Genomic DNA, 15,501 nt, shown 5'->3' on the forward strand with positions numbered 1-15,501 from the left:
GGGGTTGATTTCCTCCCTCCGCCGTATTGTTTACTGATCAGCTAGAATGTCTGGAAGAGCGCGGTGCCCCTCCATCGCCGATGCCACTCTCCGTACTTGCCTGCTGAGAGCTGGACCCGACAAAAACAGCGATTGATTGATCGAGCAAGTCCGTAGCTTTCGCCGCCCCAGTAGTCTGCAGACGCCTTCATTTTCGCAGTTAAAAAATTGCCAAAAATTGGTGCCTCGATGAATTTACCCCGTGGTGATTAATGCATAGCATACCACTTCCGATCGCAAGAATTTGTGCCCGCGAAATAATTTTTACGCTGGCATTTATTCCTCGCGAAATGTCGAGCTCTAAAGATCATTTGCAGTACGCGTGTTTCATATGATCCAACGTACGTGTAACGAATTTCACACCTCCAGAAACACTCAGGCTGCTTTATATGGTGAAGTATTTTTTTCTCTTCCTACTGGTGTTTTTTTTTTTTGGAGGCTTTGAAGTATTAATTACAAGCTTCTAGGGAAATGTACATGCATGTCCTCAATTAAAGTAGTGTCTCGCCAGTTTTTGGTATCTATATTAGTCGAATACACAAGAGTTATACGTTCAGCGCGTGTGCTTGTCTTTCTGAGCATCTGGTGTGTGATTGTTTCCCTGCACTGTCACAGTAGAATATGCAAAAATGAATAATGACATTGGCATATTTGTCGTGCCAAAGCCTGTCACAATTTTTTCGAACTCTGATCTCCACGAGATCACAATACCATTGTTTCTGTTGTAGTGGCACGGCAGAGTCTATACTTGTTTCGCTCCCGTCTTTGTGAGGGGAACGCTGTAATCCGATTCTACTCAATTATGGTATACTAGATAGCACTATATTTGCAGAGATAGTCTTCGGTTTTTGTAGTTCCACCGAAATATATTTCAGCTTTTAAGTTACCTGTTATTTAGCATGTAAATTTACAAGCTTATCTAGATTCAAGGCAGCGAATATCTTGCCAGCACTCATGCTACGTGTTTGAAGTATATTGCGTTAACACAATTGACCCACCCTTTGATTTTTATTTGTCAGTGCCTCAAGGGAAGCAAGGAGAAGGAGTGGATCACCGCCCCTGCCCGTTTCGATCTGGATGAGCATCATACCGGCGTGCGGTTGTGTATCACTACTGCGTGGTGCGCGTTAAAGACCCCAGGCTAGCGGTTGTACCGCGCTGCCTAAACTACTCTACAGCTGAGACAGCAGGCGCCCACTGAGGCAAGCTAACTTCTGACTGTATAAACATACACACAATTTTTTTTTTAGGAGTGGTGTTATGTAGAGAAGCTAGTGGGTTTTTCAATGGGTGGGAAGCTGTTCGAACTAAGACCAGAATGGAAAAAGCACCACCAAGTTCCGCCTGGTCCCAAACACTCACAATAATGAACACGGAATTCAGAAGAATAGTAATACGAAGGACTTACGCAGGCAGCCACACTTTGAGTTCGCAATGACATTTGATTATGATCACAAATATTCCTGCTCTGCTCAAGGTGGCCTAGTTTACACACCATATTGGTAATCTTTAGCGCAGCTGGAATATTTTTTTATCAGAATTAAACGTCATTGTTAACTGAACAAATGAGGCTAGTCCGTCGTGTTTTTATTCTTTTTACTTCTGTGTTCGTTATTTCATTTTTTTTCTCATGATTTAGTCCTTTTGTTTTTGTTTCTTATGTGTTCAATTTTTTATTTTTTTATTTTTATGATGTTTTAGTTTACTGATGATGCCCTCGTCATTTTCTAGTCCGGGAAACAGTGGTGACCTCGTCGTGTTCAAGGAGCAGTAATAGCCTTTTCATCTTGTATTGCTTCCGCGGCGAACAACGTTGTCTGTGTGCATGTGTGACGTGTTTATCACACGGGAAGATTTGGCGACCAAACGGAAAAACAACGCCAGCGAGGAGCGACTGGGGGCTTTGAACATCACACGGTCGAAGAAAGGACTTCAACGACGAGGCTAGCAAGCAAGCCCTTGTCAAAACTGCGGTGCTCGACCGGAGAGTTGAATCAGGACTGTGACTCTGTGAGTAGGAATCAACGACTTTGAAACTTTCGTATAGTTTACAGCTTAATTGTTTTACTTTAATAGGTGTCTTTGTGCTATTACATTTTTAGTCCATTTTAATGTTTGTCCGTGCTATATTACAGTTTTGTTTCTTACCATTTTTTCTTGAATGGGGGAAGTACTTGTTTAGAGTTTTTGCGCTTTTATAAATAAAACTTTTTTTGCAAACCATATTCTCCGTCTGCTCCTTCGACAACCAATCCCATCAAAGGGCTGTTTACTTTCCGACGTCGAATAATACGTTACAATGTTTCCGAGCTAGCGATCGCCTGCATTCTATATTTGTAGCATACATATTTGTCGGAACGACAGTTTCCCAACCAGACCAATAAGGACTGGTCAGTGGTCTATTATTCTGTAGATATATCTACGTAAACACGCGTTTGGCAGTGTGGGATAGCAGTAAAATGTATATTATGTGGATATTCATAGAAATGCATTATATGATCCCATGTCTGGACCTGGAAAGTATGGTACCTGCCCCATGGCAATAATTTTCATGTGATGCTAGAAGAAGCATCACATGAAAATTGCTTTTTATGGGGTGGATACCCTATTTCCCAGGCCCAAACAAGGGATCATATAAAGCAGTCCAGATATCGCATATAAGGAATTGGGCAGATATGGTTATATAAGGAATTGGGCAGATATGGGTATATAAGGAATTGGGCAGATATGGCTTTATCAGTCCAGATATGGCCTGAGTATGCATATCTGGCCATATCTGCCCAATTCCTTATATATCCATATCTGTATTTTTTAATATAAATCCAGATATGACATTTCTGTAAGGGAGGTAAAGCTGACGGTTTCGTTGACCTCGGATAGGTCGCGCCACTAAAACTCCGTATGATAAAAGTTTTGTCGATGATGCCAGGTTTTTGAAGCATTTATATTTACGTGAGAACGATCAGGTCTGTAAAAAATTACCTTTTATCTAGCAGGTATTTGCACAACTTCCAATTTTTTTTTCAATTCCTGATTGACATCATGCCGCGTGGTTCTCATAGCCGCCGCTCGCGACTGCAGGTTGGGAAATATTCTAAGATTTGCCTCATGAATACGTGGCGGAATCGCAACATTTCGAAGGAAGCAGATGTGATTTGTTCTCTCTTGTGACAAGATAAACAATTTCAAAATTAGAAAATGCAAATACTTTCAACGTTAAAATCGTTCAACAGCTCCTTTATGCGGATGTAGTTGAGATGCAAGGGAGGATCGATAACTCCGTTCAGCACCATGTAGAGGAACATCAAATCCCACACCGTTCTCCTGTTGCGCAATGTATCTAACTTCACTAGTCTGCGTGCCCCTTTGTATCTGAAGTAATCATTAGGCTTAAGTTATCGATCACATGACAAACGAATGAATATTCTCTTTTTTTACGATAGCGAAAGAGGGACATAAAAGACAAACAGACGACATAGACTTTCGACTTGAAACAAAACGTTTACTGGTCTTACTTTGCCTCCCGAAGTTCGACGGGGGAGCGTCGGGGAGAGGGAGGGAGGGTGGTGGGTGAGACCCAGGGGGAGAAAGCGAAGAAGAGGAGGAGAAGAAGCCGGAATTTTTGTCTTTTTTATGTTTACGTTATCAGTGGGCCTATTCCTCGTCGTTCCGTCGTTCTTTCTCTCTGCGCGCCGATCTCTCGTAAGACCACGCGCGCTGCCATATCGTGTGAATCCGCTGAGCCGGAGCTACAGCATAGGCCGACTGGTGATGATGGGTACACACGTGACCGCGGGAGTTCCCCGGATTTTCCTCTGGGTAGCTATGGTTTGTCCGGCTGCCTAAGCAGGATCACAACTGGCAGCTTTCATCCCCGTTGCGGCTCCGCAGCTCGGCGGCTCGGCCCCTCGACCAACGGGCAGGCACCGCCGGCGCCGTTCACTCTACTCCGTGCCCGTAGACGCCGAAGAAATGAGAGGAACGAACAAGAAACACGCGAAAAGCACGCGGCCAGCGACAGAGCGGTGCCGGAGGGGAGAAACACGAGCGAGCGACGAAAAAAAAAAATAGGCCCTCTGAAAATGCCCTTCCAACGTTTTACAAAATAGTACCGAAGGAATCCCCTCGTTATGTTCACTGCAAAAATAAAAAAAAGGGAAATACGGTAATGCTCCGGGGACACACTATAATTTTGCTTTGTTTAACTCTTGAATAGTGGTTCCACTGTTAGTTTGAACATGTAGAAAGCGGGAATCGCGCTTTGTTACAAGCCGCGTACACAGAGCGGCACTTTCGTTCTTCGGCGTCGTTGTGGTCGGTTGTCGGTCTCCGCGCAAAGTGTGTCGTTTCTGACTCCAGTCTGTGTTGCCTTTGTGCACGCAACGTTGAGTGTCTCTGACGGCTTCATTTGCGATTGTGCTGTGCGTCAGTGATCTCAGACTACTTGCGTAGAGTTTTCTGTTCTCATTGTACGTACATTTTACTCACCCGAAATTTGTTGCAACGGACGTTCCCCCTCTCCTTGCAGATTTCTAGTGTACAATGGCATTGACACTTAAATCGCTCAACCTAAGGTTATTTGCCTGTCGTTTCACCAAGCCGTTTCACATTCGAACTTGTATGCGATATAGGCCGTTTCTAATTGATTGATAAGCGTGACTAACTTCAAACAGATCACTTGCGTCCGTTTTTTTTTTCCATTTTACGTTCTAGAAGATTAATTTTTGCTAAATGTTTAATAAACTACATGTGAACGAAATTAACCTTGGCGTTTCGGTTATGATCCAAAGACTTGTCGCGCCTGTGTTTGGCCCGAAATGCGGTGTCGACTTGTTATTCGATCGCACTTCCGGCTTCAGCTTTTAGAGTTGTGTGTTTCGACAGCGGCGAGTGGATCAGCCCTTTTCCATCGCCGAAGCCGAAAGGTCGGATCCAATCGGGAGCCCTGAAAGCGTGCTGGACCGACTTGAAACTGAGTGAAACTGAGCAAGAAACTCCTGATCTGCAAACAAAATCCAAGAAAAACTTCCGCCCGGATGAAACCGGAGAGTGGTTCAATGCGAATCTGAGATCCGAAGTGGATTTAATATATTTAGTCTGGTCTTCATCTGACAATTTCGTTCGGGATTCGTAGTGGTGCCGCGCCGTTTGAAAGGGATAGCGATACAAGGATTGTGTGATAGAGTTATTATATTTAGACAATTTCGCGTCCCCGCTCTTTCGCGAAATCTCTGTGCATACAAAAAATGTGCACGAAACATGCATGTGCTTGGTAGGATGGTTTCTTTGCTTCCCAGCTCATCTTGCTTAAACCCTTATTTGATTTAGATACTGCGGAATTTATGATTCTAATTTACTCGGGAAGCAGAAATCTTCACGTGTCGATGAACTTTTATTTGCATTTTCCATGTTGTCTTTCCTCGCTTCGGCTTGAGTACGATGATAGATCCCAAATAATATTTATTATATTATTATTATATAGAGTTATTATAAACAAATATAATAATAGAGTCAAAACGCATTACCTAAACGAAACATAATCTTAGGGTTAGCTTTTCAAGCACGCCTACTCTGTCGCTGTCCACTACATTTCTTAGAGCAAAGTGTTCCAATCTGATGTGTTACCGGGAAAGGATGAAAACTTTAAAATATCATTGTTTGCATTTTTCTAAATGAGCCTGGTTTGAATTTTCTGCTCATCTAGGTTTTTAAGAGGCCTAGATGAACAGCGTGCAATAGTGTATTGTATATCTTTGAAAAATTGTGACACCAGTTCTACCCTGTAGAGGAACAAATGAACCAGCGAAGCACGCTTCTATGGAGGCAATTTTGAACGCGATGGTTCTTGTTCTTCAACGCGCGAGTTGCATTACGCCCCATAATACAATAATAATCAAGAAACCTCTACCAATGTTCGTTTCTGAGGGCTGCAAAAGGAGCTAGCAAATAATGAAGAAAATAAGCACGAAAAAACCCGAATATTTTAACAGCGTCCTGTCAACCGTGTCCTATTCAGCGTGCGGGTCTGCTTTATTCAAGCCACGGCTGAGAGCGCTGCGATACAAGGCTCTGAAGCGCAAAGTCACCTTTTTTTTTGTGTGTGTTTTTTTTTCCGAATTTTGCGGGCTTTTTTTATGCGCAGAAAAACGAACAGTGTTAGAGGTTCCTTGATAAAAGCTACTGAATTGGTTATTTTGGAGGACGCTCTACAACTTTGTCATTGAAACTTTCGCTCTAGATTGAATATTTCAGAAGTTCATTAGTTGATTTAAATTATTAGTTGATTAAACAAAGTACAAAAAATAGCCTGACTTGTTCTAAACACTGAATATGCTGATTTCTTTGGTTTCGTCTTCCTAAAATACGCCAAAATATTTTTAAACCTCGGCTCAAGTTATACCCAATATATATATATATATATATATATATATATATATATATATATATATATATATATATATATATATATATATGACAAACTAGTAAATCTGGGACGCAGAAGAATTTGGGGAAATAAAAACGTCACCTTAAAACAACATCAAAGGGATACTACAAAGAAATTTCGGCGCTTATTTTTTTCTGGGGGGGGTCTATATGTGTTTAAAGGAGCAGTATCACATCGTACACACGACCAATATCTTGTTAAAAAAGACATGAAAAGAAATTTTAAAACAGAATTAAATGATTAGCAAAGAGCTTCTGGTGGATGTCGCTCCTCGTTTGTAATGCCCGTCTAGGAACCTTGAGAAGTAGTGACGGTAACTGTCTCGCCTCCGGCCGCGACGAGAGGGGAGGGGAAGGAGGAACTCTCCTTTCCTCGAGAATCTCTTTTGTGTGTCCCAGAAGTCGTTAAGGGCGAGATACATGAACGGCAGAATCGTCCGATCCGACGTCCGATCCGACAGTCCGAATGCCGCTCCGAATCGCCGCACGCGACAGTTTGAGACACACGCTTCCGACCTTGTATGCGACACGACGATTCGTTCGGCTCTGCCCAGGAGATTCAAGCACTCCAGCGGAGGTCCGCGTTCACAGATCTCTGGTTCCAGGTTGACGGTTTAGCTCACACGAGCGAAGTTAGAAGCTCGTTCTCGTTAGCGCGTGCATTCTTTGCCGGGGCCATCTTTTCCCAATGGGTCAGCGGGATCCATGCGTCCGGCTTCCCGTCGCCCGTCCCGTTTTCTTATTCGTCCCGACAGACCCAGTACGTCATCATGACGTTCGCGCTAGCTGTGCTGTCATTGGCTGGACGCGTCCAACAATCCGTCCGCCGTGCGAAACTATCTGGCGCATTGGACGCATGTTGGATCGCCGATCCGACGTCTGAAGCGACCAAATTTTTCGGATCAGGCAGTCGTACTGCCGGATCGGACGTCGGATCGGATGGATTTTTCCCGCATGTGTCTCGCGCTTTACTGTCCCTCTACAAGATTATAGAAGATTAACCCGTCGCTCAAAATTCGTACAAAGGCAGCCGCTTCGTTGGCTGGAACGACTAGGCCATCCTCTCGACGTCAGCCTCGCCGTAGCTTTGCTCGTTTCGAGACAAAATACGTCACGATTCCGTCGGATGTCACGTGATCTAAGCTGGGCCTTCTCCGAGCGCTTGCCAGAGTGGGCCGTTTATAACGAAAAATACAGCCACCAGGATCAAAATACAAACGTGCGATTGTCATTTACGGATATTGTAAATCATAATCAACCTATGTTTGAACACGACGGGAACAGTTCAAATTTCGTTGAAGTATCCCTTTAAGACATTTCTTCCCAACTGTTTCGCGGGGAGGACCCGGCTTTCTCAAGCGATTTACATAATGTGAGAATTGAGTGGCCGCACAGCAAAGAGAGAAGGAAAGAAGGGGAGAAGGCAACGGCACAACGTAGAGCAAAAACGCGCAATACAACAATAGCAACTCACAAGCGAACACGCCGAAGGGAAGGCTACAAGACACAGATGACCGAAACAACATTGCGATATTTAAACAAAAAAAAAATGTTTTCTTTTTTTTTTTGACAATAGCAAGAGTGTACGTGAATAGCTTTGATAGTCGCTGCAGATGCATGAGAGCGGAGATTAATGAAAACTCCAAATATAACGTCACGCTCCGGGAAAAAGTGTTTGTGGGGGGGTCTTTAGCGTTACTTTGAAAATGATTTTCTGCAGCCTCCGTGCACCTAATTGAAAAACCACTTCAATATTCGTGATCCTGGAGTTAAAATGAAGACGATACACGTGTTTTTTCTCAAATAGAGAACCACTACAGTTTCCCTTTAAGATACACTGTTTGGTCGAAATTTTATTTTCATGTAAAATTTGAATTTGACCAAAAAACATTGGAAACACCTTTTTTTCTTCTTTTTTTTTTGCCAAAAAATTATGTTCTTGTTGCTAGTCTTTTTTTTGTCAGATGAACGTTAAATACTCGTTGATAGCTTTTTTTTAGGCTGCAATTGTTTTGAGGTGTCTAATAAAGGTATTATTATTGTTGGTTTTATTAGTTTCCTCTCAAAGGTGATGAAAACAATTTAAAGGCTAGAAATAAGCTTAAAGTATCATTATTGTTGGTTTTATAATTGCTGTCATATAGGTGGTCAAAACAAGTCAAACACTAAAACAAGCTAAAAGTATCTTATTGTTGGTGGTATTATTGCCATCATCCAGATGGCGAAAACAAACTAAAATCTTCCAGTAGGTCCGCGTCCAAAAATAGTCAGATTATTTTCATTGACTTTGTAAAAAAAAGTATTAAATTTATTGACGCAATTATACTCTGTTTCACCTACTAACGTACCGCAGGAAAGGCTACAAGCGCGAGCTGCTCGCTCTGGGGCCCATCTCGGAGGCACAAGCTCTCGTGACTTAAGAGCGGTTGCCAACGCTATGAGCTCGCGCTTCTAGACTTGTCTGCGGTACAACATAAGGTGAAACGAAGTATAGTTAGTGACAACATAAAAGAGACATACGGGTTTTATAAAACTATCCGTTTTATAAAACCTTACGAGTTTTATAAATCTAGCCGTTGAATCTTTTAAAATATTTAGTAATCATTACATCACATAAAAACAATCACACAAAAATAATACGACCGCCTTATACTAGAAAAGCTCTTAACGGTGCTTTAAATAAGGAAAGGTTAGCAAAACGACGGCTAGCGACGGGTGAAATGTTGCGAAAGCACGTAGCAACTGATATCGCGTAGAAGGCCGCAGCTGCGAAGAGAAGCCTGGAGGTCGTGGGGGTATAGCTCAGTGCAATAAAGAAAAAAAAAAAAAAAAGGGGTATAGCTCAGTGGTAGAGCATTCGACTGCAGATCGAGAGGTCCCCGGTTCAAATCCGGGTGCCCCCTAGGCGGTTCATTTTTAGTTTTCAAACATCGTTCTGATGCGATGCATGCGTAAGGTGTCCGCGGAGTGTCGCTATCAAAATCGTCGGAACGATCGATTAAAAAATGCCTCATGTCGTCGCTGCCGTAGGGCAACCACGAGATTAGGTCTTTCAATAATTACGCACCCCTTACGGACGACCTCGCAATACTGCGCAGTTGCTTGCGCAAAGCACCAACCGGACTCGGCAAGCCAATAACTGATATATTATTGCTAACTTTTACACAATTGTCTCTATACAATGAATAGAATCGTCATTTTTATGGTGCGTTTTGCGCACGCCACTGTGCGATGTTGCGCTAAAAATTTGTTTTTTTCACGTAAAATTAATTTTTTGATACGCGTGTCCCAACCAGACTGTTTAAAAAAATGTGTGTTTATTTGTTTTTTTTTTTTCTTTTCAGGGGCACTTGAATAATGCGTGGAACTTAAGGCGTGTCATCTGTTTTGCCAACCACATCGCGTGGCGATATTAAAAGAACTCCCGGCTTTTAATCGGCACCAGATCACGTTCGCAAGTTGTTTTCCGCTAAATTTAGGTCACGTGATAGGGAACTTTCGTAGACCGCGTTTCTCTCTCCGCTACGCCCTCCGCAACGAAGAAGTTGCTACTGCGCCTGCGCGCCGATGGCCTTGACTGTAGAGTTCCGGATATCGTAGCGGATTGCGGAGAGCATTGCGGGACGGCGAAAACCATCTACAAAATCTCTCGGGATGTCATGTGAAACCAAGCCGCGACCTCAAGGTGTTGCATGAAACTTTGACGTCACGCAACCAGACACCACGACGTACACCGTGACGTCACATGAAAGCGTTACGTCAGATGATTCGACGTCACGTCACGTGGCCATCCGGTCACGCGACCACACATTCATAATAACTCCAACCGCGACACCACGCAGTGGCACCAACGCCAAAAGCCAAACGGGCAACGCAAATTATTTTAATACTTCAAAAGAGACACTTCGCATTCTGCGTGAATCGGCTCAATAATAATAATAATAATAATAATAATAATTTTTTATTCAACATTGAAAATATAACCACTTGAGTCTCGGGTCTGGTCAAAGCAGCAGAGGCTTGTGGGACCAGATCCAGCATTTGGTGTGGCAGACCGGATATTCACACGGACTCACATTGCCGTGAACATAGAGGAAAACACACACACACACACACACACACACACACACACACACACACACACACACACACACATTCAATGTTTCATCAGAGTACAGGCGAAAAGTCAGAGTTGGTGTTTTAGTCGTGTTTGTATGTAGCATAAAGATGAGTCATAAAAAAAAAAGCACTGGATGGCACACACTTTCGCGCACGAAATTACGCAAAAATGCAACAATAAATATCGTATTGGAGACACGAATGTATCTTGCTGAGTCAGGCAAATTCACTCAGGGTGTGTTCACACAAAAAAACAAAATGCATAGGAACAAATAGAAAATTTCACACAATACATCTACTAGTCACGTTGTGTGTCCAAAAAAAAAATAAATAAAAAAAGTACTTTAGTGAAAAAGAAAAGAAAAAAGAATGACACAAGGGAATATGCAATATGTAAGGACAAAGAAACGAGTTAAAAGCAGTAAAGTTCACTGTCTATACACGTCGGAGATCGAGCTCCTCAGAAATTTCTTTAATGTCTTGTTTGAAGTAAGGAGAAGCAAAGAATCAGGGACTTCATTAAATATTTTTGGGACATAGAATGAGCGAATACTTTCACCATAATGAGTTCTTATCCGTGGAATTTGAAAACGCGGAGCAGATCTCAGATCACGAAGTGGACTTGACGACACTTTGAACTCACTTCCCCAGAAGTGTCGCCAGATAACAGTTTGGAGAAATAGTGTAGAGAAATGCGAAGTATCTAGGTAAGTTTAATAGTGTTATTAATAATAGTAGTAGTAGTATAGTAACAGGAGAGAAATGGCGTGGCAAACAACTAAAATAAAGAAGTAACATTTAAAAAAAAAAAGGTTTTAAAAAGTGAGTTATTCTTTCCATGTACGGCTTACGGAACTTTTCATGTAGCAGAGTGGCGCAGTGGAAGCGTGCTGGGCCCATAACCCAGAGGTCCGTGGATCGAAACCACGCTCTGCTAATATTTTTTTCTTTTTTTTATTGTATTTGTTACATTTTTATCACTACCTCTCCTCGGTGATTGCGCTAATAAAAAATATCAATATATTTTTATGTTGTGTATATCTGAGTTATTTGATTCAAATCGCATTTATTTGATATGAATGAGATTACTATGATTTAAATTACTGTAACTATAACATAGTGACTCTTTGTCACGACATGCATTTTTAAACATGGCGGATTGCTCGATCAATCCGTCGATCACTGATAACATTGCGGGACAAAGTATTACCGTATATATAAGCTACAATCCAACTAACACATTTTTATTGGTGTACCCCTGTTATACGAGAACAAAAACAGCTTGATCTTTTTAGTTAGGTTTAAAAAAATATTTTATTTTTCTCTTGTTATTTGATCTGCTTGTATAGGATGTTACTTAACTAACAAGCAAAATGCGGAATCAAGAGAAGAAAAAAAGAAAAAAAAAGCTCAATGGTTCAATTTGCTTAGAAGAGCACCGTTTTTTACTCGTGATAATCCAGATATCAATATCTCTCTTGATTGTTGTTGTTTTTTAGTACAAAGCAAATGCACATAAAAACGTCAAATGATAGACAAACTGTAAATAAAAACTATTTTCGGAAATATTTTTTAAGAAAAACTTGTTTCAAATCGCCATAGTAAGACAGGTATGATTTAAATCGAAATTGCGAAACGGGGCAACACAAAAATAATGAAATATGTCAAAAGAAACGCACGGCTCATCCAGCGACAATCGCTTGAATGCGAAGTGTCGAGGTAAGTTTAATCATATTATTATTAATGGTAGTATCGTAGTAGTATCCGGAGACATATAGTGTAGCAAATATTAGAAGAATTACTATGAATAAACCTGCTTTAATGAGTGAGAAACATATCTACGTACGACAAACACTACCTTCCGTCCAGCAGAGTGGCGCAGCGGAAGCGTGCTGGGCCCATAACCCAGAGGTCCGTGGATCGAAACCACGCTCTGCTAAGATTTTTAACTTAACTGATCTGACCCGCGTTATACTAAAAGAAACAACAGCGTTTTTTTTAGTTATATAATGAAATTTTTATTTGCTTTTCTTTAGTGTTCTGATTTGCTTGCACAACAAAGTTCACAGCGGGGAAAGGGAAAAAAAAAGAAAAAAAAAACCCGGAGTTATCTGATTTTCTAAGAAGACCACTAATTTTGGCTCGTGATGATCCTGATATCAATCTCTCTTGCTTAATTTTTTTTACCATTATTCCAGTCTAAGGCAAATTCACGTAGAAAGCGCCAAATTATAGAAATACTGTAGATAAAAACTAGTTTCTGAATTTTTTAGAAAGGTTTGATTAAAATCATTACAGTAAAAGAGGTTTGATTTAAATTGTGTCTTTAATTGTGATTCAGATCATCTTGATATTTATTCTTCACCATGGTTCAAATTCATACCAAACAAAACACTAAAAAAATGCTCCGTGACAGATTTTTCGGATTTCCGCACACAGGATACGAGACGCTCTCGACAGCTCGGCAGTTAAAACAAATAAAATGTCGCCGAGTGCTTTGACAATCTAATCCTTTTAATACCTTGGCATCCTTTTTTTTGTTTACGGGTCAAAAAATGTGTCCAACGTTGTTGCAACATAGACGCGTGACGCACGTGACGCACATGAAACTATCATATCACCAAGGTTTTACTCGGCTCGGGGTTCTAGCCTATGGGCAGGACGATTGCGCGTATGTCGAAAAAGTGGTATTTCCGATATAATTCGCGCCTTTTCTTGGCAGAGTAACCTGTCTTAAATGATCAGATTTTAATCTATTTATGCCGAAATCGCGTTTGCACTCGGTGGGACGCTATTGTACACACATGAAACTATCGTATAACCAAGGTTTTACTCGGCTCGGGGTTTTAGCCTTTGGGCAGGACGATTGCGCGTATGTCGAAAAAGTGGTATTTCCGATATAATTCGCGCCTTTTCTTGGCAGAGTAACCTGTCATAAATGAACAGATTCTAATCTATTTATGCCGAAATCGCGTTTGCACTCGGCGGGACGCTATTGTGCACACATGAAACTATCGTAAAAACAAGGTTTTACTCGGCTTGGGGTTCTAGCCTTTGGGCGGGACTATTGCGCGTATGTCGAAAAAGTTGTATTTCCGATATAATTCGCGGCTTTTCATGGCATTATTAGATTCTAATCTAATAATGCCGAAATCGCGTTTGCACTCGATGGGACGCTATTGTACACACATGAAACTATCGTATAACCAAGGTTTGACTCGGCTCGGGGTTCTAGCCTTTGGGCAGGACGATTGCGCGTATGTCGAAAAAGTGGTATTTCCGATATAATTCGCGGATTTTCTTGGCATTAGATTCTAATCTAATAATGCCGAAATCGCGTTTGCAGTCGGCGGGACGCTATTTTCACACATGAAACTATCGTATAACCAAGGTTTGACTCGGCTCGGGGTTCTAGCCTATGGGCAGGACGATTGCGCGTATGTCGAAAAAGTGGTAGTTCCGATATAATTCGCGCCTTTTCTTGGCAGAGTAACCTGTCTTAAATGACCAGATTCTAATCTATTTATGCCGAAATCGCGTTTGCACTTTGCGGGACGCTATTGTACACACATGAAACTATCGTATAACAAAGGTTTTACTCGGCTCGGGGTTCTAGCCTTTGGGCAGAACGATTGCGCGTATGTAGAAAAAGTGGTATTTCCGATATAATTCGCGCCTTTTCTTGGCAGAGTAACCTGTCTTAAATGACCAGATTCTAATCTATTTATGCCGAAATCGCGTTTGCACTCGGCGGGACGCTATTGTGCACACATGAACCTATCGTAAAAACAAGGTTTTACTCGGCTTGGGGTTCTAGCCTTTGGGCAGGACGATTGCGCGTATGTCGAAAAAGTGGTATTTCCGATATAATTCGCGCCTTTTTTCGGCAGAGTAACCTGTCTTAAATGACCAGATTCTAATCTATTTATGCCGAAACCGCGTTTGCACTCGGCGGGACGCTATTGTGCACACATGAAACTATCGTAAAAACAAGGTTTGACTCGGCTCGGGGTTCTAGCCTTTGGGCAGGACGATTGCGCGTATGTCGAAAAAGTGGTATTTCCGATATAATTCGCGCCTTTTTTCGGCAGAGTAACCTGTCTTAAATGACCAGATTCTAATCTATTTATGCCGAAATCGCGTTTGCACTCGGCGGGACGCTATTGTGCACACATGAAACTATCGTAAAAACAAGGTTTGACTCGGCTTGGGGTTCTAGCCTTCGGGCAGGACGATTGCGCGTATGTCAAAAAAGCGGTATTTCCGATATAATTCGCGCCTTTTTTTCGGCAGAGTAACCTGTCTTAAATGACCAGATTCTAACCTATTTATGCCGAAATCGCGTTTGCACTCGGCGGGACGTAATTGTACACACATGAAACTATCGTATAACGAAGGTTTTACTCGGCTCGGGGTTCTAGCCTTTGGGCAGGACGATTGCGCGTATGTCGAAAAAGTGGTATTTCCGATATAATTCGCGCCTTTTCTTGGCAGAGTAACCTGTCTTAAATGACCAGATTCTAATCTATTTATGCCGAAATCGCGTTTTCACTCGGTGGGACGCTATTGTACACACATGAAACTATCGTATAACCAAGGTTTTACTCGGCTCGGGGTTCTAGCCTTTGGGCAGGACGATTGCGCGTATGTCGAAAAAGTGGTATTTCCGATATAATTCGCGCCTTTTCTTGGCAGAGTAACCTGTCTTAAATGACCAGATTCTAATCTATTTATGCCGAAATCGCGTTTGCACTCGGCGGGACGCTATTGTGCACACATGAAACTCTCGTAAAAACAAGGTTTTACTCGGCTTGGGGTTCTAGCCTTTGGGCAGGACTATTGCGCGTATGTCGAAAAAGTTGTATTTCCGATATAATTCGTGACTTTTCTTGGCATTAT

At 41.9% G+C, this 15,501-nt stretch overlaps 3 non-coding genes across 3 annotated transcripts; all 3 read left to right on the top strand.

The window, feature by feature from the left end:
* Positions 1-9,314: 9,314 nt before the first annotated feature.
* Positions 9,315-9,386, top strand: Trnac-gca. Its single transcript has one exon. It is a non-coding gene; the product is annotated as a tRNA-Cys (tRNA).
* A 2,081-nt stretch (positions 9,387-11,467) lies between these two features.
* Trnam-cau lies at positions 11,468-11,539 on the top strand. The gene has a single exon. It is a non-coding gene; the product is annotated as a tRNA-Met (tRNA).
* Positions 11,540-12,469: 930 nt separating this feature from the next.
* On the top strand, positions 12,470-12,541 carry Trnam-cau. The gene has a single exon. It is a non-coding gene; the product is annotated as a tRNA-Met (tRNA).
* The last annotated feature ends 2,960 nt before the right edge of the window (positions 12,542-15,501 follow it).

This window comes from Ixodes scapularis, unplaced genomic scaffold (genome assembly GCF_016920785.2).
Source record: "Ixodes scapularis isolate PalLabHiFi unplaced genomic scaffold, ASM1692078v2 PGA_scaffold12__126_contigs__length_90152505, whole genome shotgun sequence".
NCBI classification, from domain to species: domain Eukaryota; kingdom Metazoa; phylum Arthropoda; class Arachnida; order Ixodida; family Ixodidae; genus Ixodes; species Ixodes scapularis.